This window comes from Pavona decussata, unplaced genomic scaffold (genome assembly GCF_977016875.1).
Source record: "Pavona decussata unplaced genomic scaffold, jaPavDecu1.1 SCAFFOLD_155, whole genome shotgun sequence".
Classification (NCBI taxonomy): Eukaryota; Metazoa; Cnidaria; class Anthozoa; order Scleractinia; family Agariciidae; genus Pavona; species Pavona decussata.
The window spans coordinates 4,531,721-4,554,564 of NW_028145567.1; the positions used below are offsets into that span (position 1 = coordinate 4,531,721).

The window sequence follows — 22,844 nt, forward strand, 5'->3', positions numbered from 1 at the left end:
TGCTGAAGGAAAAGAGACAGATCTTCTTCCCTCGGGCTACGAGGAAATAGTATATAGTTGTCATATAGTTTGGGGGTTCTGTATAAAGCTAGGAAACTAAAACTTATATCATTCAAGGACTGAAGAAACATTCGTCCATGATTCTTCATCCGGGATTGATTTGGTCATTATGTATGTGGAAAATCTTTACAAAATTTTGAACATCTTTTGTAGCTCTTCCCAAAAAAAAAAGGAACTTTTTCTTCATTTTCATCTCTCGTCGTATCCCACAAGTGTTAGACTTTATCATCACTTGGTATGGTCATGTGGGAACGCTTAGGCCTGCGCATTAAACATGCCATGCTGACGAGGCCTAGCAAGGCCGAAACAGCTGTCCACGGCTTCTAACACTTAGCCACAATACGGCCCACTTCTAGGCTCAATTTCTGCTGCTTACTCGGGTTCCGGCTTGTGAGCGGCGGAAATCGAGGCTAGCCCATTTCATGATGGCGACATTTGACTACAACTGCCATAATTTATTTCGATTTCTTTAGAGCTGAATTACCCCTCGTTGACATGCACAAGTTTCTACGCTGTAGTTCTTGTTTTCGCTGGTGTACTCCGATATTGTTGGCGTTAAATGCACTCCACGATGGTTAAAAATAAGTCCTAAAATATCCATATAATTTCGCTTTCATATCGTGCTGTTGTTGCTATCATGTATTCATGTCACTTTTGCTTATAAGGAGAACTACGTTTGTTCCAGCCTTTCGCCAACCAAGGCTGCGTCGTTGCACTCTCGCGTCCTAGATTTAAAACTCGGTATACAGCTGTTTCGACAAAGGTTGTCCAAAAAAGCGTAAAAGCGTACGCGACAATGCCGAAAGGTAGTCTGGGAAATACCCAATAAATTTCAATAAAGCTCAAAATCCATGTTGCCATCTCAAGTCTTGGCTGTACGGTCGAGGCATTATGGATTCTGGGCTTTTATAAAAATTTATTGGGTAGTTCCCAGACCACCTTTCGGCATTGTCGCGTACGCTTTTACGATTTTTGGACAACCTTTGTCGAAACAGCTGTATATTGTCAATAGGGAATTATTGCTGTCGGAAAATTTTAATTACGTTCTAATTTGCTTCGCTCAAACGAACGTAAATCATTTAACCCTTAAATTCCCGTAATACAAACAAATCACACAAGAAATATGATAGGATGCGCAAGTGGATCCAAACAGTTTATTATAAGATAAAATGCTACTAATACATAACAGACTGAAGAAAATTACAAAACTGTTTGATACTAGTACAAGACAAATTGCAGGAAAGTTACAAGACCGTTTTTTTTTTTTACAATTCTTAATAGAAGCATGCATGAAATAATATACGTTCGATAATACATTACAAACCTAAACACTTGGTTACTTGTACTCTGCTTTCAAGGCTTTCTTCCACATACATATCTACATATCCTTGGCTGAATCAGATTTCCATCTACCATGCATTTTAAGAAGCCTTTGTGGAATCGAGTTACAACTATTACGAACCACAGATGTAATGCCACCGGATCTTAAACTGTGAAGACAATAATCATTAGGGTTGTAATCCAGCTGACTTAAGGTATTCCTTAAGATATCCCTACAAGTAGTATAAGAAATCTTACCACTTCTAAGGGTATAGGTAGAACTACTACGGTGAAAAACAAGCGGTCTAAATCTCGGGGGGGGGGGGTACTCAACAGATGGTTGCCGGGTAGGGAGGTGCGGCCCGGGCGTTCAAACCCTGACCCTGTTTAAGACACAATTCTCTGATTTCCCTATCCCGTTTAAGACAGAATTCAAAATTGTCAGACCCTATCTAAGACATTTAACCCCAAATCATACCCTGTTTAAGACTAGAATGAAATAAGAATACACCAGCTTCTTACTGGTGCTTTAATGCATTGGCAATCACAATCTACTCGAAATCATTGAAATATGCTTCGTTTTTCAAAAGACCAATAAACAGACATCTAAGCTTATCCTGTTTAAGCCATTAGGTCATGTAGCGATACCCTGTTTAAGACAGAAAGTGATGAAATAGATACCCCGTACAAGACAAAACACCCTGAAACTGGCCATACCTTATCGGGCCGCACGTCCCCTTTGAGGTCATATAAGGGAGTGCCCCCACCCCCCCGGGGTCCAAATAAAGGGAGAGACTAAGTCAACACTAGATAGATCCAAGTACCTTTGTAAAACACCAACAGGACAGTACGGCTTAGACCTGGATGCGCTAATGAACTGTAATTCCCTTCCCTGTAAACATCAGTCTTACAACGAGGTACAAAAATTCTTATATTATCGCAGTGAAATTCAATATCCTAAGGAGTGATACTGCATAATTCGTCATAACGAAAAAATCCTGCAAAAGCTAAAGAGCATAACGCAGCGATACGAAGATTCTTTAAATTGGCGTCTTCCTTATTGTGGATATCTAAAATACTCCTTATGATGTCTGTTGTAATAGGCTTTTTTTCACAATGGGTTGTGATTTCTGGCGTTTAGCAGACTCGACAATATTCCTGCAAAAGTCACTATCCAAAGGATTACGATCCAAACTAGGGACAAAGGAATGAAGCCATTTAAGGGTGGCATGGGCTAAAATTACTGAGGAACTAGAGGTACAAGACTGCTGAACTTCAAATAAATAAAGAGAAACAACACTAAGAGCAAAAGGTAGCTGCATGTCGAAATGTTTACTTTTACACCACTCAAAAAACTTCCTAATTACGCGAACGTAAGCTTTAGAAGTTGTATCCGCCCTGGACTTCAACATAACTTCTAAAACCTGATAAACGTTGCCTGTGGAAAATTGTTGAAAACCTTTCCAGGACTTACTTGACAAGATTACCTGGAAAGACAAGAACAAAACATATACACTAAAAGAGCAAAAAGAACATCAGCTCATAACCGAACAAAAGGAAAAGAAATAACGATCATGGGGCCAGTGCCTCAAAAAACGATAAACCATTATTATTTGAGCCAGTGCCACATAAAACAACAATACGTTGTTTAGGCCAGTGCCATGAGAAATGATAAACCATTTATTAAGCCAGTGCCGCATAAATAAACAATATATTGTTTTGGCCAAAGAAAAAATTCTTCAGTAATTTGCCAATCATCAGTGTCGATTTAACGACTAATATAGTCGGCTTGCTGATTCAAGGTGCGAGGAATCCATTGTACTTTAAATGAATCCCCGATCGAATACAAATATCAAAAATCCTTCGGGCCATCTCATGATGCAAACCCAATTTGATGCTGCCTACTTCAACAATCTTAGCAGCCGCTTGGCTATCAGTAAACCACTTAACGTGTGAACCCTCAAGCACTGGGGCAAATGATTGCAATGAAAACTCAATAACAGACAACTCCCTACACGTAGAACTTTGAACGGTCTCGCTCTCCGACCACATTTTGTGACACACAAAATCATTGTTAAAGTCAATAAATGCTCCACCCCCGGTGGCACTGGCATCTGAATATACAAAATAACTAGGATCTTTACTTACAAAACAATACCTAGTAGTGATATTAACCATATTATCCTTCCAAAAATACAGTTCTTCCTTGCAATAACCGTCAAGACGGAATACAGAATCCCAGCTGTCTCTGCACAAGGTAGACAAGACACAATGTCTGGTTATTACCCTACCTGAATGTTACCAACCGCGGGCCCGGTAAAAATAATTTGACCCGTGAAGGAGGCCAACTCTCTCGCAGACACTTTCAGATCGGCTTCAATAATATGATTAATTGTATTGATGATCTTTATAATTCTTCTTTCAACTGAATTTTTAAAGTACCCAGTGCAGAATTCCAGGTAAGGGACCGGTCATTATTTATCGCCTGGGGGGGGGGGGGGGGGTCGGAGTATTTAGGGGGGGATCACATGGTTTTTTGAAGACCTTTAGGGGGGATCAGCCGTAATTGACAAGCATAATGGGGGGGATCAGACCAAAAAAAAAAGGGAATTTTAGGTCGCGTCGGGACCCCGGGTGAGTGCATTTGTAAATACTTTGGTAGGATTTGCCGCTAGGACTCTAAACCCCCAACCATATATTCAAGACCACGTTCAGTTGTATTTTGTATTATATAAACTTTATTCTAGCCCAGACACAAAACCCAAACCCTTTTACAGACCCTCCATTTTGTAAAAAAAAGTATCACTATCGTAGTCTAACATACACGTTGTTAATCAGGCACGATCTATTGAAATTAGAAAGGTAATCAAGATTTTGAGAATGGAATACTTACAATTGCTCAAAATTGTTTCATGACGTTTCAGTTTGTTTTATAGAGAATCGTAATCTAAAATCATAAACGTTCATTATTTTAATACGCGGCCGAATGAAAACAACAAATAAAAAAGTGTTTATTTTGGTGAGGCTGTATCTTGTTCCGCTTCCGTGTCAGAATCTTCGGCAGCCCTCTCCACTGGCTCCACGTCAGATTCATCGGAATCCTCGCCCGAACTTGACCCTCTTTCAGCACCATTGCTGCTATTCTCTTCGTTCATTCTGGCCACTACCACTTTCAAATTGCATGCCAGCTCTGTTTCAAACACGCCTCTTTCCAAAAGCCATAGCAGAGGATCCAGGTGGAGACGCTTGACAAATCTCGCAGTGAATCCTGCATTAATACTTGAGACACATTTGTAAGTATTCTTTTCGAGTGAATCGAAAACCTCTTTAGCTACCTCTTTTGAGGTAAGTTTTTCTAGGAGAATTGCTGCTCGCTGACGTAACCTTTTCTCCTTGATTTTTTTCACTTTTCTCTTGTTTTCTTTTTTTCTTCGGGATAGGCCGTTGTTCCCCATGGGAGATGGGAACTTTCTCTTCAAGCTCATGAGGGTGGTCGTGAGCGCATTGGAGGCTTTCTGCAGCTCTTGGTGTAAGGCCTTCACTCGCTCTTGAGCTTCCTGGAAATATTTGAGCTCATCACTTGCAAACGGCCTTAAGTTATGCTCTTCTGTATAAAGGTTCTTTCGTCTGTTGTCGATAAATGAGAGCAAATCGGATGCTGAATTAAAGGCCTCATTGACAGCGGTCAAGGAGGACTCACACTTCGCGACATCACCACTGCCCTTACATCCATCCACGCCTGACATGAACTTCGTGATGTTTTGGCACACTCCCCAATTCTCGTTTCTAAGCAAGTTGTTTTCTTTATCGGAAAGGGCTTTTATCTTTGTGTTTAACTGCCAACGCATTTGCTGTTGCTCGAGGAGATACTGTTTGAAACCGGCTTGTTTACTCACGAATGAAGATTCATAAATCTGCGGTACAACACTATTGTAGAATTTCAGCCTTTCTGTGTGTGGGTTGGGAAGGAGATATTTTTCCCACGGCTTCTTTTCTGATGCTGAGTCGTTCCTCAGGACTCGTAGCTGCCCGGAGCGTCCAAATGACAAAATCGCCTGCTTGCGCTTCTTGGGAGCACTGGCGGACGTAACACCTACCGATCACATTATAAATGTTTGTTAAGGATTGCGTTACAAATTATGCACCATGTTGCCTTACGTTTTTTGTTCATGGCTGGTTTGAAGCACAAGCCAATTATTTTATAGAGGCCTTCAAAATAATCATCTAAGAAACGATAACTCAATACCTTCACTGCTTGTTCCTCTTTGCTTTGATTCACCTTGTATCTGAGCGAAGACGGCGAGTTTGTATCTTCGTTAGTCCAATGTCTCGCTCAAGAGTTTCGTCATCAACGTCCAGGAAATGCTCGACCTTTGCAACACCAATTTGTTTAAAATTGTCTGTGTAATTGCTCAAGTCAGCTTTTGTTAAAAGATAGTCAATTTCTTTATCCATTGAAAAAATAATGAAAGTAAATCAGCGCAATTAAACGAGTTCTGTGCCCACGTTTCGGCTAAAGGTAGGTTTTATATGTTAATATGTAAAAAATAAAGTTAAAGTTAATATGTCACAACGATGTTAGTTAATAGTACGTCACAACAACAAAGCATTATTTAATGAGCGCGCTGAGAAGATTTCCCGACAGTTGGACTTCAGCCTTGCAATTGAGCAAGAATGGAAGATATGACAGAAAAGCTTATCAATCTGGACGATAATGGTGATCAGCTTGGAAAGCATTTGGATTTAAGTGATGGAAGTACCCATAAACGATGCCATAATGAAAAGCGAAGCGAGCGAAGGGCGAGAACTGAGCGGCTTGTATCAGATATCGACAATGACCAGGTAAATAAATGATGGCTTTGCAGTCTTCGTATAAATATATAAGCCACTAAATGTTGCCTGACGTTTCGATGTTACTAAAATCATCATGAAGGAAAAGGCGGCAATTTCTTCGTGATACTGGTCCATTATTTTACGCTCAAACTGGTGAGAAATAAAACAATAAAATATGCATGCAATAGTACAAGTAATCATTGACATTGAAACATCGAAACGACGCGGACATTAATTCTTTGTATTTAAAGACTGCAAATCCTGGTATTTGTGTTCACTATAATTTAGATAGGGTTATTCCCGGCATCTGAAAGACAACCCTATAATTTGCAGATCAGAGGTAAATAACAGTGTTAAATATTTAACTATGCTTACAATTAATACAATTAAATTAAAACGGAAATGTAGAACGTAACGCAAGCGAAGCGAGCGGAAAAAAAAATGTGGGGGCTCCCTCGTGCGTGCGTCAAATGCAGACTATAAACCAGCGGACTTACTAGGAATTGACGCGATTTAAATTATCGCAAAGTGAAGGAAAAATACTTTCTAATAAAATAAATAATGCGAAAGGTGTGTTTTTTAATTTCAAACTGATGAAGAAAATTAACGCGGCGTTATAAAGAAACGGAACTTGTAGAGAAAACGGTTGCCAAAATCCAAACTCAAACGAATCTCGCTACTTTAATTTGAGCGTTCTTTTAAGCGACAACGAACCGGTGGATCTCTACCCTGATAAAACAATACAATGCGAAAAGAATCCAAATTAATTATGGAGAACTTACCGCCAGCACCCTATAACCTGGGCCCAGTTCTTCAAAGAGTGGATAACGCTATCCACCGGATAAATCACTATCCAGTAGCCTGCGTCGCAAACTGAATACACCGGTCAATACCGGGATTTCGTTTCAGGATAAATTGCAGGAAAATTAAAAAGAAAATGTGCAAATTGGGGTACAAAAGAGGGGAGAATTTAGCGAGACCGCACCGACGCTTATCGTGGCTCAAGGTTTCGCCGCTCGCTATTAGGTGTCGATCGAGTCACGCGCAGTCTAGTCTGCAGTTGTTGCACACCTATACTTTCCTGATATTTTCCAAAGAAATATGAAAGAAAATTGTATCTGGGTGAATCGTTACGATACATTCCTCAAGGCCATAGATCTAGTAAAACTGTGAGTTTCTCGATCTAAGACGAAGTCATCTTTTAGCTACTTCAGGGAAAAAAGAGAATGGAGATTGTAACATCGCAACAAAGCTGCACCCTAGAGCAAAATAGGGGTGTTATAGAGGAAGAATTATCGAGAGCAATTTCAGAGGAAAAGAAGCACAAGTTTCAAGGTCTGCTCTATGTCTTCGATCAACTATTTCTTCCGGTGCAAGATGCCAATGCTAAGATAAGAATTAGGTCTTCAATCCCCTTTCAAGAAGCATTAGAGTACTTTCTTGCGTTTCAACCTCATCACTCTGGGGCACCGTCAAAATATCAGAGAGTTGCCTTTCGCGAAGCTTTGCTTCATGAAAAACATGGTCTCAGGATCAATATCATTCGTATAACTGAGGGTTTTGAGTATGTCGCGCTCCGTCCTGACGAAGTCGATTTAGAGTCATTCCTTTTGGATATTTTTAGTGCTTGTAGTACTAAAAGTGGACATAGTGCTCTTGTTCTCGATAAGGAAACCCTGCAAGGTATCGTTACTACTATGGACTCAGAATGGGATAAAATTTGTCTTAGAGTTATATTGCGATCCATATTCTCTAGAGAAGAAATGACAGCCCTAGGCTTCGATCCTGACAATCTTCCGTCTATGACGGAGAGAGTTAAATTCGTTGTTGAAGAGGTAAAAAAAGCTAATGAGGCAGCAGCCGACCTCGTTAGGTTACGCTTAAATTCCAAGAAGGAAAAGCTGGAAAAGGAGATAAAAGGGAAGGAAAACCTTATTCAAAAGAAAACAAATATTTGGTCATCCAAAACGTTAGAAGAAATCCAAAGCGAAGTACAAAAACTCAAGGAAAAAGTTGAAGACACGGAGGGGCTTCTTCACAGCCAGCCCACCGAAAGCAATTATCAGAGAAAACGCCAAATGCTCAAGCGCCAAGCTTCAAGCCTTATCGAATCTAATCGACTGAAGAGGCGAAAGTTGTCAAACCAAGGTCCGAAGCCAAAGCTAGATGAGGAAGATGAAGACTTCATTGCAAAGGCAATTGAGGATAAATCATCCTATCATGGTAGACGGCATGATACGGTTCTCTATACCGGCCAGAGGGTGAAGAAGAAAAACCTTCTTTCAATTGCCAACTACCGACTAGCTCAACGTGGAAAGAAATTAATTCAATCCGCTACAACAGTATACAACAGGGCGAGACCGAGAAACAAAAGAAGTCTCCAAGCGAAGCGCCATTATGGCAAAGGCCTATTCTGTTGGAAAAAGCCACCAAAAGGCGAAGAAAACACAAACGAAAACACTCACTACCAACGAGCACACGTAAAAAACATAAAAAGACGATTCTGGGGTGCCAGAAATTCCAGCGCGAGAAAGTTTTGTTTCATGAGAAGCACCGATGACAAGGCTTACCTTAGACCAGGTACATCTGAAGGTTTTGACAAAGCCAGAAATCTTAGGATCTTAACATTATCAGATCACACTAAAGCAAGGAAGTTGCCAAAGTACGGCTGGCCTGAGAAAATGGTATATGTGACCCCGGGTTCTCACCGTGTTTTTACGAAGTCAAGTGTAATGAATGAAACTGAAGAGAAGCTGATAACTGAGGACGATCGCCACTATGTATTTGTCAGGCCCAAAGCAATAGTGGGATCGTCAGGCACTGTATGGGCCAGCGAAACAGTTCGTTTGCGACATGAGGATCCATCAGCTTTTGAGGTTGACGAACCGACACCTGGCAGTCCACAGTACTCACTGGGATTTCGTAAATGCTGCGCTCGACTACACGATGACCTCTTTCTTTATTATGATATGACAGAGTCAGATGACCTAGACAAAATATCCGGAGAAACAGGAAGTAACTGTAAATTCTTCACTTACGAAAAAGAGAGAGCAGAGCACTTGAAATTAAGGATTGACAATTTGTTGCAGTTTTGCGAAGACACAGAAATGTCAGAGCACAATAGGGCTCTGTTTGCTAGTCAGATAATACCAGTCACGAAACGCATTTTAGATGCCATTGATGATCTGTTTAAAGAGGAAGTCGATTCAATGGAAAAAGATGCGAGAAAGGACAGGATTTTAAGGGTAACCACTTCATGTAAACATGGTCTAGAAGTTCTCGGAGATCTCTGCCTTCCACCTGTAAAGCCACGATGGGCTGACCTTACAGATGCTGGTCCGGGCGTAGGAGTTTCCAACTACGAAGTTAGATTTCGAGACGCCGAGTTAGCAAGGGTTCACAACTCCGATTATAGAGTGCGATGTCATCGTTCGAGGGGCGACAGCGGGCAAGGTGAAGCCGAAAGGACAAACTCGGCAATTTCTGATGCTCTTGTGGATGGCGCAACTCTAGAGTGGGAAAAATATAGGAGGTTTGAGGATCTTTCAGAAGAGGAAATCAAACAACTGTCTCTCCAGTCATACGAAGAGTACGAAAAGAAACGGATGGAGAAAAATGCCTGGTATGTCTGTAGTCAGGTAGCCGAGAGAATTGATGATGCCCCTGTCCTTAAAGATTTCATCAAGAGCAAAGTTAGCGAGTCCCCTGATGAATTATTCTTTTTCAATTCTGTTTACCTCGACAACTATCGGGGTGCATCAGAACGAAACAAAGAGCAAGCGCCCGGTGCAGCATACTTCCGAAAGATCGAATCGTTTATGGAAGACCACTATATTCGTGGAGAACTTTTTATGGAATTCTGTCGTGATGCCTGTAAAGAGTCAAGAGAAGAAAGTTCCAATCTCTGTTCCTGGTGTTCTAACAATAGATGGGTCGGTCCAGAAACGGAAAGAATTCCGCAACCTGTACCAGACACAAACAATCCTGGACATTTCATGGATATCTATCAGACGGAATCGACGGGCAGGACACCAGATGATTACCTTCCAAGAAAATGTATTAAATATCTGTACGAGAAACATTCTGACAGTATCAGAAACGATCAGGATACCATGAAGAGCTTCTGCTCAAAATATAATGTGGAAGAGAAGCACGTCATTGCATATGTTAATCATTTGAAGGATATTGAGATCCGAAAGGACATGAGAACAAGAGCAGCTGAGGAGCGAAGAAGGCAAGAGGCCGAACGAACGTACAAGGACGTTCAATGGGATAACCTCATCGAGGGTGGCAAAGTTGAAAAGTTGCGGGTAAGAGAACTAGACCTGTATCTCAACAAGCATGGTTTGACGACTGTGGGTCGGAAACTTGACAAAGTTAAGGCCATTCGATATCACTATTACCGACAGAGTAAAGAGACTGTGATAACAGAAGAACTGTCGAGTGATGAAGATGACGTGGAATCCGAGGATGAAGAATCCGAAAGTGAAGAGGCAGAGAGCGACGATGACTATGTTTTCGTGGATTTGGATGAACAGCCTGAGATTGGCACTTCCGCGACAGTTCAGTTCGTATCTGACAAGCAAATATCTACCGTTGTTGTTCAAGGTCCATGAGACGTAAGTACCACTATTGAAGATATCACTTGCATATTCAAAAAGTTATTTGGCGGTGGCTGGAAGAAAGGGGGGGGGGGGGGGGGATCATGAAACTTTCCACTACCAATAAGGGGGGATCTTTAAAAAACTAGATACTCTACAGGGGGATCAGGTAAATGCTCCGATGTGACAACAAAAATACTCTGACCCCCCGCAGGCGATAAATAATGACCGGTCCCTAATACCTAACCAATCCAATACTTGGGTGGGTTCCCATACCGATTTCTCTTCCTTGACAACAAAACCTGCGTTATACAAATCCCCCCTTACAGCTAGGGCCTTAACACGACAACTTTCCCTATCCTGAACAATCGCCCAACCATCGTCCAGGAAGATGGCCATACAAAGACCCTGAATTCTCCAATACTTTTCTAAAGGCTTCAAAGCCTTAGTGAAAACGTAAGGGGCTGAGGAGAGACCGAACGGGAGCACAGTGAAAACATAAAATACTTTGTTAACAGAATCAGGCGTCCGCCATCGATGAAAACCCCAGAAAACTATGGTGTTCCTGTGCAATCTCGATATGGTGATAACTGCTTTTTAAATCAAAAGAGAACATTTACGCGTCTTTCGCAAAATAAGCCATAGCAATTTTCCAGTCCTCATACTTAACACTTTGCTTAAATTAATGACTTATTGACATGGCGCAAACCAAGAATTAACCTCTTCTTGCCGCATGGCTGTATAGAAACTGACAAGGGATTTACAACTAAAGGCTGTTCTCTAACCATACGCACCTGACCAGAGTTAACAAGCTCAAGAACGGCTTGATCCACAAACGCAGCATGAAGTCGAGCCGACTTATTATTTCTAAGCTTTACAGGCAATGGAAAACTGATGAACGGCAGCCTGTAGCCGTTTTCAATAATTGACGATATAAAATCCGGAGCACCTATAGATCTCCAGAAACATAAATTATTCTTCAAATTACACTTGACACCTAAAGAACGCCCGCTTTCAAGTTCGTAATCCTTTGTAATTTGATCTACCTGCGCCAAATCATCTTCATTGCTTCGGTTGAGTTGATTGGCCTGCGGTTGGCTTGTTGTAGGAGATTCCAGGGCAGGCATTGTAGCTACTAGTAGAGGACTGGTAGCTTCCCGACCAGAACACGGATCTACAGTCCTTGGCCCAGTGTCCGAATTTTGCCGCATTTGAAACAACGGAAGAAGTCCCCAGAAGCATCTCTACCGCCTAAAAATAAAAGCAATGACGAAACCAGTAGTAAACGGAGGGGTGGGGGGGGGGGGGGCGCAAACCAGAAAGATGAACAGACTGTATGGAACCGCGAGCGTGAATGATACTCAGGAGACGGCGGGGAGTATAAATGCTAATATTTGGCCAATCAGAACATGTATGTTAATCAGAATACACAATAGTGGGTGCGGCAGGTGTGAAACGATAACAACTGCAACTAATTACTTGCAATACCTGCGGAAAATACATTTACGTTCTAATTCGCTTCGCTCGAATGAACGTAAATCATTTTATCCTTAAATTCCCGTAAATACAAACAAATCACACAAGAAATATGGTAGGATGCGTAAGCGGATCCAAAACACATGAATATACAAAGTAAAGAGGAGGCTCTTTTTCTTACCACGAAAAAGCTGATTATCAGCGCCAGAGGCAATTCTTGCTTTCTTTCCACGATCACTAGAGAGTTGATCCTTTTGACGTCTCTTGCGGCTCGCCGCTTCTCTTGCCTTCTTAAGACGCGTTTCATCTTCGGAGCCGGATGCAAGCTCGTCTGACTCGTACTCGGCTACAACCTGCCAGCCGTCCCTACTTTTGTCCGCGATTTTTATCAGCTTCTGTCGCTTTCGAATACGCTGCCTGCCTTCTTTGGAAAACTTCTTGATTTGGGATAAATTTGGCTCAATACTTTCACTTTCAACTTCAATGCTTTCAAAAATGGCATCCAATTCGGCATTAAGTTCAAATTGTTTCTGGTTCCCCTTGAACTTTAACTGCACAACTTTTTTATCTAACTTACTCCATTGTTCGATTTGCTTTCCTTTATCTTCCAATGTTTTCTCAAGAAAATCCTTAAACATGGAAAAAACTTGATCAACAGCTGCTGAGTTGCCTCCACTATCACCTAAAGACGTTTGGCCTACTTCAGCCGGAACGGACGAACCTTCGCCTTGGTTTTGGTCGTTGGGCATCACACGAAAAGGGAGAACGCAAACCAGAAAGATGAAGAGACTGTATGGAACCGCGAGCGTAAATGGTACTCAGGAGACAGCGGAGAGTATAAATACTAATATTTGGCCAATCGGAACATGTATGTAAATCAGAATGCACAATAGCGGGTGCGGCAGGTGTGAAACGAATACAACTACGTCTAATTACTTGGAATACCAACGGAAAATACATTTTTTTTTCACTTTTAATTTGTCAAGGAGTAACTTAAGACGACTTTTAAAGCACGTGATCATCCAAATACTGTTCAATGTTTTCGTTTTCTATTGGTGAATAGCTCAGCATGTTCATACTTTGCTCGTTTCCATTTCCATTCTCGTTCAAATCCATTCTGTACGTATCAGCTTGCTTAAATGACCGGCAGAACGAGGTACCGGCGTTTTTTCTGTGACTTTGACGATGTGCTTCCCAGTTTCTTTTCGAGGAAGGCGCTGTTCCGGTCTCATTTTCTTCTGGTTCAAACCACTCTGACGTATAACCTTTCCAAACTCTCTCCGGAAGTTTTGGCTTAGCAGTATATACAAAAATGGGTCAATAGCGCTATTGCTGTGCGAGATCCACAGGAGTAACGGAAAGACGTATGAAGGCATTCTTAAATAAGACTCCTTGTGGAAGGCGACGAGGAAATGCATCGCGTGAGCAGGGAACCAGCACAGCGCAAATACGGCCACGATCATAGAGAGTACCTTGACGACTTTGCGCCTTGCCTTTTCCATGGCCACTGCATACTCACGACCTCTAAAGTCTCCGGGGATTTTACGATGATAGAGTCTATAACAGACAAGCGTGTATAGAACTGCGATGACGAAAAGCGGCAGCATATAAAGTACAGTAAAAATAGAACTGTAAAAGACCTTAAGAAACATCTCGGCGATTTGTGGATCTTCTCCAAAGTAAGAGATGCAAAACCACTCGTTTCCGTCGGGCGAAAAGATCACTTTGAAAGTTGCAAGCGTAGGGGCCATGACAATCGCCGAGCAGATCCAAATCGTAGCTGTCATGATCCTAGGCCGGCGAAACACTTTTCCCTTGAGAGGATAAAACACGGCAAAGAAACGATCTACGGACACCACCAAAATGGTGATGATAGAGGTAGCGATTGGAAACAGAAAGAGATACTGGGACAGCTTGCAAGTTATGGCACCCGCGATCCCAGCATGCCAGCTTTGCCCGTTGTACAAGAAAGCCACGGACATTGGCATGACGATGAAGGTGATGAGTAGGTTTGAGCAAGCGAGGTTTGCGATCAGCAGATGTGTGGATGCTTTAATGCCGCACTTTCTCCAAATGATGTACATCCCAAGAGAATTACCGGCCAGTGCAACGAGGAACGAAATGGCGTATAGCGACGTCATCATTATCTTTATGCCTCCTGTCATTGATTTATCCGGAAAGGCTCCTAGCATTGCTTCGGCTGTGAAAGGAAAGAAGGAATTTGAGAGCACTTTATAATTACGTTACATTAAATCAGTTTCATTTGAACGTTCTAGGAGGTTTTCACTTGAGTGCCGTGAAACCAAAACCAAACTAATTAGTTTGACCAAATCTGGCCAATCACAAAAAACGTAAAGAACGCAATGGACCAATCATAACATGTGGGAAATACATGTCACCGACGCCAAGCGCGGGAAAACGTGAACGAGCAAGTGACGATTGGTTTTGGATTTGTTTCCTATTGGTTGAGAAAGTGACGCGAAACTTTTTAACCAATCACATTGCGCAGTAAAGCAAAACCAAAGCAATGGCTAATAACTTTGACATCCGCTCTAAAATCAAAACAAAAGTAATTGCTCTGGCCAATAACAACAGACATAAAAAACGCAATAAACCAATCAGAACTCGAAGCAAATAAGTGTTGCAAAACACAAACAAGATAGTCACAGTTCGAGAATCAACTGAAACCCACTCTAAATTAATGGAAACATCTCAACCGGCTGCCAGACTTCAAAAGCCGCAGTGACAGGTGCTGCAGTTGAAGACTGGCTAAAAATAGCCTGCTCCTCAGTCGCGGTCCAAGTACTTCTTCTTATGGACTTTGGTGATGTGCAGAAAGTCATTATGTTCAATAAATTTGGTATTGGTGTGATCTGATACTTACAGTTTGTCAAGTTTGTTTGATTCCAAGAAGAGTTCCCATACAGCACCATGTTGGGGCCTTAGAAAAATGATTGACCTGGAAAATAGACGAATGTTGTAGAAAGATAACGGCAAACCAAACCCCTCAAGTGTATATAAGAAATAAAAAGTGTAAGAATTATCAGGACGCAGGACGCAATCGCATCAATGCACCTATCCAACAAGTTCTGGAAATACATTGTAGCATTCAAATAAATACTTGGCATATAACAATTATCATATCGAACATGCCTCATCCCTAGGTGCCAACGCATTTTGACGGCATTACTGATGAAGTTTCATACTTTTTTAAACAAAACCTCACTTAAGGAGATCAGGATCTTATTTATATCGCGCAGTTGAAATTTTTTTATTGACACCTGTCGAATATAAATTTATAAAATGATATAAATTATATGAATTATAATATAAACTCTATCTTTTATTGCTGCAGTGATATTTTAGTTTTTTAATTAGATTTTAAAGGAAGTTTGTTTCAAGGAACGCTGGGGCCACCAACCTTTGTGAATGAAAGATAACTTTATTCTCATTTCACCCACCCCCTCCCCCCCCCCCCCCCAATTTATAGCGTAGTTTTTCCTTAAAAGCTTCTTTGAGGGTCACATGAGTTTGCGTCGCCCTTTGAAGGCAGTAAACCGGAAAGTAAAAGAAATCGGTCCGAATCAATAATAGATTTTTTTATTTCTATATATGGTGCCATTTGAACAGTAACAGTAAGTACTGGTTAGTTTTTACCGACGAGTAAAGCATCATTTAAATTTCGCCCGTTCGTTGGTCCTGTGATAGATCTTGATTCTATCCTCTCTTGAAATTGCTCTAAAACCTCCGTAGCACTGAGTCTGACGAGATCATCACGCTTACATCGCATCGCTTGTCAGACGCTTCCGAATGCATTTTTAAAAGCTTAGTTCTACGTGAGACACAACATTTAAAGATACATTAGGCAACCACTTCACAGTTTTCCACAACCGTCTGAAAAACAAGTTTCGTGGTGTTTTACCCGATCTTAGTATCGGATGCTTTATACATATCCATTAGTTCATTATCTTGACCGACTATCACAACGAATTTTCCACTACACAAAGGAATATTTTATCTAGAAGTACGTGCACACGTTTTGGCAGGTTCACTTAAAATGATGAATGCCTCTGTATATAAAAGAGACTGAAATATCGCCGTTGTACAACGGCGAGGTAAATGCCTCTTTATATAAAAGAGACTAAAATTTCGCCGTTGTACAAAGGCGAGGTAAACGCCTCTGTATATAAAAGACACTGAAATCTCGCCGTTGTACAAAGGTGAGGTAAACGCCTCTGTATGCAAAAGAGACTGAAATTTCGCCGTTGTACAACCGCGAGGTAAATGTCTCTGTATATAAAAGAGACTGAAATCTCGCCGTTGTACAACGGCGAAGTAAACCATTTGTATAATAGAAGGCATTGGTACCTCGCCGTTAATCATCGGCGAAGCGAACCGTCTGTATAATAGAAGGCATCGATGTCTCGCCGTTGATCATTTGTGAAGCGAGTGAAGCGAACCGTCATTAAGAAATAGCCAATCAGAAATCCTGTTATTTGGCGCACTCTAGCCAATTCTAGCCAGTCAGCAGCTGTCTTATAAGAAGAATTGACATGTGCTTGCTCAGCGGAAAAAAGTGCTCGCCTAGCGGACAATCGCATGTGCTCGCAGCAAGTTATAAATACAGTTGACTAGAGTCAAGGTTTCGCTGCTTATGCACTAGTCAATTGAAACCCCCACTCCCCCGGACCCGGGACAGATAGGGGGATAATAGGGGCATATAAGTACTTTTGATCAGAGATCTGTCCCCTGGGGGTGGTAGAAAAGATGCGTTTTGCTGCTTTATGTGTTCCCACCTCGGGGAATCAGGGAGATTTGACTGTGGTTGACTGGTACCGAAGTCAATCGATTGCACGTTGTCATTTTCGCGCCATCCATATTGGCTGATTATTGGCAAAATGCTTCGCAAAATTTGGTTTAAAGACAATTCAAACTAAAGAAAGAAGAAAATTCATAATTTCCAGCTCTATGGAAAACTCTCCCTACAAACCCATGGTGTAGCCATGGGTACAAAAACGGCAGTCGCCTTTGCCAATATCGCATAGCTAAGGTTGAAATGGAGATTTTAAAACCGCTCATTTGGAAACGATATATAGACGACATATTTTCCCTCTGGACTTTAAGGAGAGCAGACAAAACAGTTCGTTGAGCAAGCGAACAACCACCACCGCACAATTAAATTTAAGGCTGAAATTTCAGAAACAGAAACATTTCTGGATACAAACATTTATAAATTAAAGTGAAAGATACAGAAGCAAATTATTCAGTTCTTGATGTGCGTACGCATTTCAAATCTACTGAAACTCGTCAATATACGCACTCTTCTTCGTGCCACCCACCAGGGGTCAAAAAAGGCTTCATCGAAGGCGAAGCACTAAGGCTTGTCAGAACAAACTCTTCTTAAAACATAATATTTATTTGAAGAGTAAATTCAAAATCCTAAATCACGCCTACAGGCGAGAACCTTGTTCAAAGGACCCTCTCAGAAGTGCAATTTAAAAAAAGAAAACTAACACTCCTTCAAAAACCAAAGGAGAACAAATGAATCTTGCCTTTCGTTACACAACACTACCCAGCAGTGCCAAACTTAAAACAAATCCTCATGAAAGCCTGGCATTTAATAGAGCAACAACCATTGTTCAAAGAGGTCTACAAAGACCTTCCCCTCATATGTTACACTGAGAGGGCGGTCAGTCAAAGATATACCCGTGATAGCCAAATTATAAAAAAGGCTTAAACACGCGCTAGGGAGCCGTGCAGGCCTGTTACTCTTGTACCCAATATGATTGCTTGTGATAATCCTGGCTGTCCTATAGAGTGGTTCCATTTCAAATGCATGGGACTTGTGGGTGCACCAAGTCGAAAGCGGCTTTGCACTGAATGTGATGTTTAACCTTTTCAAAGCTACCACTGTTCAGAAATGCTCTGTTGTAATGTGAAATTCATATTCTTGCAAAATTTAATAATCCACAACAAGTTTTGTTGGGCCCCGGGGACGCCCCCACCCATTACTTTTTAGACCAAACCGAGGCCCCGTAGGCCCATGGCACCGAGATATTTCATTATTAAAAGAGAACTATTGCGCAGTATTAAAAATATATATTTTGCTCCTGATTAATTCAGTGTGAACGATTTCTTTTTGTTTTGTTTTGTTTGGTTTGGGATTTTTTTTTTAATCCCTTGCCAATTTGTTCCCAGGGGGAGGGGGATTTGATCTCAAGATTCACCCCAGGGGCTGGAGGTTTTGGTATGATTTGATCAGGGCCTTTGTCAAATCCCCCTACCTGTCCCGGGTCCGGGGGGGTGGGGGTTTCAATTGACTAGTGCATTAGCGGAAAATATTTTGCACACTCAGCGAAAAATCGCATGTGCTCGCAGCAAGGTATAAATACAGTAGGTTTTCGACGCCATTTTGACGAGTAGGCAAGCACGCTTGAAATAACAGTGTTTGTATGGAAATCCGATGTCAAATAATTTTAGTAAAACATAGCTTCTGAAAAATTCATGAATTGAAAACTTTTGGCACTAGGAAAAGGATTTTAAGAGAAAAAATTGGAGGGATGTAGCTGTGCCAGAAAGCGTCCAGGCGTGTTTTGAACTTTCCATACATTTGCCTGTATAGCGAACCAGCCGTGAACTGCTACTAAAAATAGTTCGCGGGAAAAAAATGCAGACAAATGTATGGAAAGTTCAAAACACGACTGGACGCTTTATGGCACAGCTACATCCCTCCAATTTTCTTTCTTAAAATCCTTTTCCTAGTGCCAAAAGTTTCCAATTCATGAATATTTCAGAAGCGATGTTTTACAAAAATTATTTGGCATCGGATTTCCATATTGCCTACTCGTCAAAATGGCGTCGAAAACCGTGATAAGGCCTGTTGATCAGAGTCAAAGTTTCGCTGCTCAGCGGAAAATCGTGCTCGCTTGGCGGAGAATCGCATGTGCTCGCAGCAAGTTATAAATACAGTTGACCAGAGTCAAGGTTTCGCTGTTTACAGGTGACAGTGACTGTTGTTACACCAAGTATTTAGTTTATTTCCACGTTGCGCTAGATAGACAAAAGAAAGTGTCACTGATAGTTCTAAGAATCAGTTAAAAGCCCTTATTATTACATGTTGCGTTAGACAGTTATTCGTTACGCGTTCCGTTTTCGTTTATAACCAGTATATTTCTTTTCCAGTTTTAGCAATTACTACAAGCATAATCCCAACAAAAGCCTTAGCCACACCAATAGTTACTTGTTAATGTTACACTCAAAGAACATACATGTAACTATGTCATTTTGCAAATAAAATAAGTTATATTTTTGTTGAAATTCTCATTGTCGTATTTGCATTCAAAAACACCTTTAACGGCAGCACTCACTTCTCAATGAAGATGTCTGCATTGTTGCTTAGCAAAAGTGAAAAACAAAGTATGAATGACGTCAGACAAAAGGAAGGTTGCTAGGCGGCAACAGGTTGGCAGACAGGCTGGCGTCAACAGTTTGCTGGAGCAAAATTTGCATACATTGGAAAAGTTTGCGTGCCCGATCAAATTTCAATTGCAATGTTCGTCAATATTCACTGGATACAGAACTATCTCTGCAGAATCTTTTCCCTTTCTTCCAGAAATCTTTTTTGTGAAAGATTGCATTGAAGAAATTACACGTTTTGTGTCCGTGGTAAAATAATTTTCCGTGGGAAATAAACTCATCGAACACGACAGCGCTGCACGCCCGTTGTACATTTCGTCGCGTCAGAAATAGATTTCAACCGCAAACTAGCCTAAGGAACTACGAAAAGACCATGCTCATCAAAATAGCTGCTATGTTCAGAAACCTTTTAATCTCCGCATTTGATGCTACAATACGAGTAGGCTTTCCTAAGAAGATGTCAAATAAGTAAGAAGGCTTTCCACCCAGCCCCAGCTTCGCGAGGTTTTGCGAGTCACGTATTTCTAGTTTTAATTAAAGGTGTGAAATGGAAATGTCCTTAAAGGTATCAAACGAGGGTCTTGTTACACATCAGATCATTTAGCACACGTGTAGCAGTCAGTGCTGTTAGTAACTTGCCTATAGTGAACGTATTTGCGATCGAGTTTTGATTGAATATCGACAATGTCGCAGTGGTCCAGTTACGCAGATTGTGTTCGTGGTTTTTCCTCTGAGGAGAGCGACTCCTGGCTCCGGCTTTATCAGTTTCAGGATGAAGTTGATGCGCTGGAAATCAGTCGCAAAGTTATTCATTCTCTTGAGGTAATGTTAAAGGGGCACTGTCACGGCGATTTTGATGTACTTTGGTCAAAACTGTTCTGTTCACATATTTTGCAAAGAACTGGTTTGTAAATGAAGTTTCTCTTACTGACATCAGGAAGAAACTACTAAGGTTTTTCTCTTCGGAAGAACAAACGATAATCAAGTTTTAGCGACTTCTCTAAAATACATAGGAAGGACTTGAAAACATTGGCCAATTTTTTCAAGTGCAATACACTTCCTTCCTAGTAATCCGCAGCAAAACATAATTAATAGTAGTTTCTTTGCACTAGTAACGTTATTGTTAACAAACGCCAACCATTATATTGAGGATTCCATTGAAACAAATGTGCTTTTTGGCCATTCACAGAGACACTAAAATAGGTGACATTGCCCCTTTAACTTTTGTGTATAGAGAACGCTAAGCAAGAGAAACAAGTGAGCTATATGTTCTTTAGTCATAGATTAGGACACCAGCGGGTCTAGAAAATATCCAACCACCCAACTGAGTACTGATATTACTGGGCAAAAAATTATTTTAGTTTACTCGCAAATTCAACAAATGTCGCCCGAGGTAAAATCCGTCTTTACAAAACGTCGCTTCCAAATGACGATAGTAGGGTTATCTCCTATTCTACAGTTTAGAGGGGAGTCATGCCTTATTAGAGTTATTCCATATCCTTACAGCTTAGAGCGGGAGTGTTATCCGTTATCCCAACAGTGAAGAGGAGTGTTATTTCTCAACCCTAAAGTTTTACTTTAATATAAAGTTTAGAGGAAAGGGTTCCCTTAGCGCAACAAAACCACAAACATTAAGGTTGTAAATATCCCTAAAACTACTGCGTTGTTTCGCAAATTGGGTTATAAATCATTTCTCTTGTCATCCTTTATCCGCTAAATTATTTTGCACGTCAAAACCCATACAGTTTTTAAACCCTTAAAGAGGGTTCCCTAGTTTTGATTACGGAATCGGACAAAGTGTTGATCCGATGAACAGGCTTTCAACAAACTGATTGCGGCTTGTACCAAACTTCGACTTTTTCAAAACACCGCATGAATGACCAGCCATACCACAGACACCTTTTAATTTTGGTATGAGATTTACACGGGGACACCTGCTTTAACAAGTGCGCCGTGTGCCTCTATCAGGTGCACAATAAATCCCGACAACTAAATTAGCGCGATGCTTGCTGTGGATGGTCGTAAGGAAAGCTGACAGCTTGAGTTACACCGAAACTTAATATGAGTCCCATTTTATCGCTTAACTTGGCGTTAGCAAAGATAAATGCAGCACTGTAATTTCCTTTAATGGTATTATAACTGTATGAACTAGATATACGAAGATGATGATAGTAGAAACCTTAGACACGGGCTCGAGGTACAAAGAAAAATTATTAATCTAGCGCAGCGGATCCCTGTGTTAGATCTTACCTTAATTTCTTTGAGTTGTCTACGGGAAGGAAGCCAATCCTCAAATCATCAAATCTCACAAACATTTTGTAATTGATTATTTTCAAACTTTAATAACAAAATTTTTGCTGAGACAAGTTAAAGCTATGGATACGTACTAACAGTGCTAATTAAAAGCTACAATAATTGTAGTGGGTAATTAAAGCAGAGCGTTTCTTAGTTTAGCTTAGATGTGCGCTTCCTTTCAGCTTTTCGCGTGGGCAGAAAGAAGAATACATTTATTTAAAGAAAAATCGTCTTAAGAAGAGAAAACTAGGCTGAAACATTTAATCCTCGTCTAACTGTGTACTGATATTACTGGGCAAAAAATTATTTTACTCGCAAATTCAACAAATGTCGCCCGAGGTGAAATCGTGTTTGCCCTCGCTTTCATCAGTCACATTGCTTGGTTCTCAAAATTGTGTTGTAAACATCTAGCCACGAAGTAAAATTTAACGCTTTGGCACATATGATCCTCCGGCCGGTCAACTGAGACAAGCTGGTATTTTCAATCAAGCGCTTTAAGAGTAAGGCGTGAAATACGCTGCTACTACGACAAATGATCTGTTTGGGGCGCCATCGGATGGCATATTACCTGTTAAAAAACGGAATTAAAGAAAGATGTATATCGATCATAGATTACTTCATGGAAAGTGCGCGCGTACGGTGTTTACGCACGAGCTGTTGACGTATCAGAAATCGAACGAGTGCGCGCAGCGAACGAGTGAGATTTCTGATACAAAACAACGAGTGCGTAAACACCGTACAAAGCACTCTCCATGCTGTAATTTGTTTATTTTATACATACTGAGATTTTTCCGTCCTGAACAGGTTTGGTAAACATGTACACATAGCTCACAAGTGTTTATT

General features: G+C 41.0%; 3 pseudogenes across 2 annotated transcripts; all 3 read right to left on the minus strand.

The window, feature by feature from the left end:
- Nucleotides 1-3,028: 3,028 nt before the first annotated feature.
- Nucleotides 3,029-3,856, minus strand: LOC146465975 (uncharacterized; annotated as a pseudogene).
- A 7,897-nt stretch (nucleotides 3,857-11,753) lies between these two features.
- Nucleotides 11,754-13,042, minus strand: LOC146465976 (uncharacterized; annotated as a pseudogene). The gene is made up of 2 exons (XR_014868187.1): nucleotides 12,472-13,042; nucleotides 11,754-12,065 (listed from the first exon to the last, which is right to left on the minus strand). The product of XR_014868187.1 is annotated as an uncharacterized LOC146465976 (transcript).
- Nucleotides 13,043-13,052: 10 nt separating this feature from the next.
- Nucleotides 13,053-22,028, minus strand: LOC146465977 (kappa-type opioid receptor-like; annotated as a pseudogene). Its single transcript, XR_014868186.1, has 3 exons — nucleotides 21,957-22,028; nucleotides 15,175-15,249; nucleotides 13,053-14,490 (listed from the first exon to the last, which is right to left on the minus strand). The product of XR_014868186.1 is annotated as a kappa-type opioid receptor-like (transcript).
- Nucleotides 22,029-22,844: the final 816 nt, after the last annotated feature.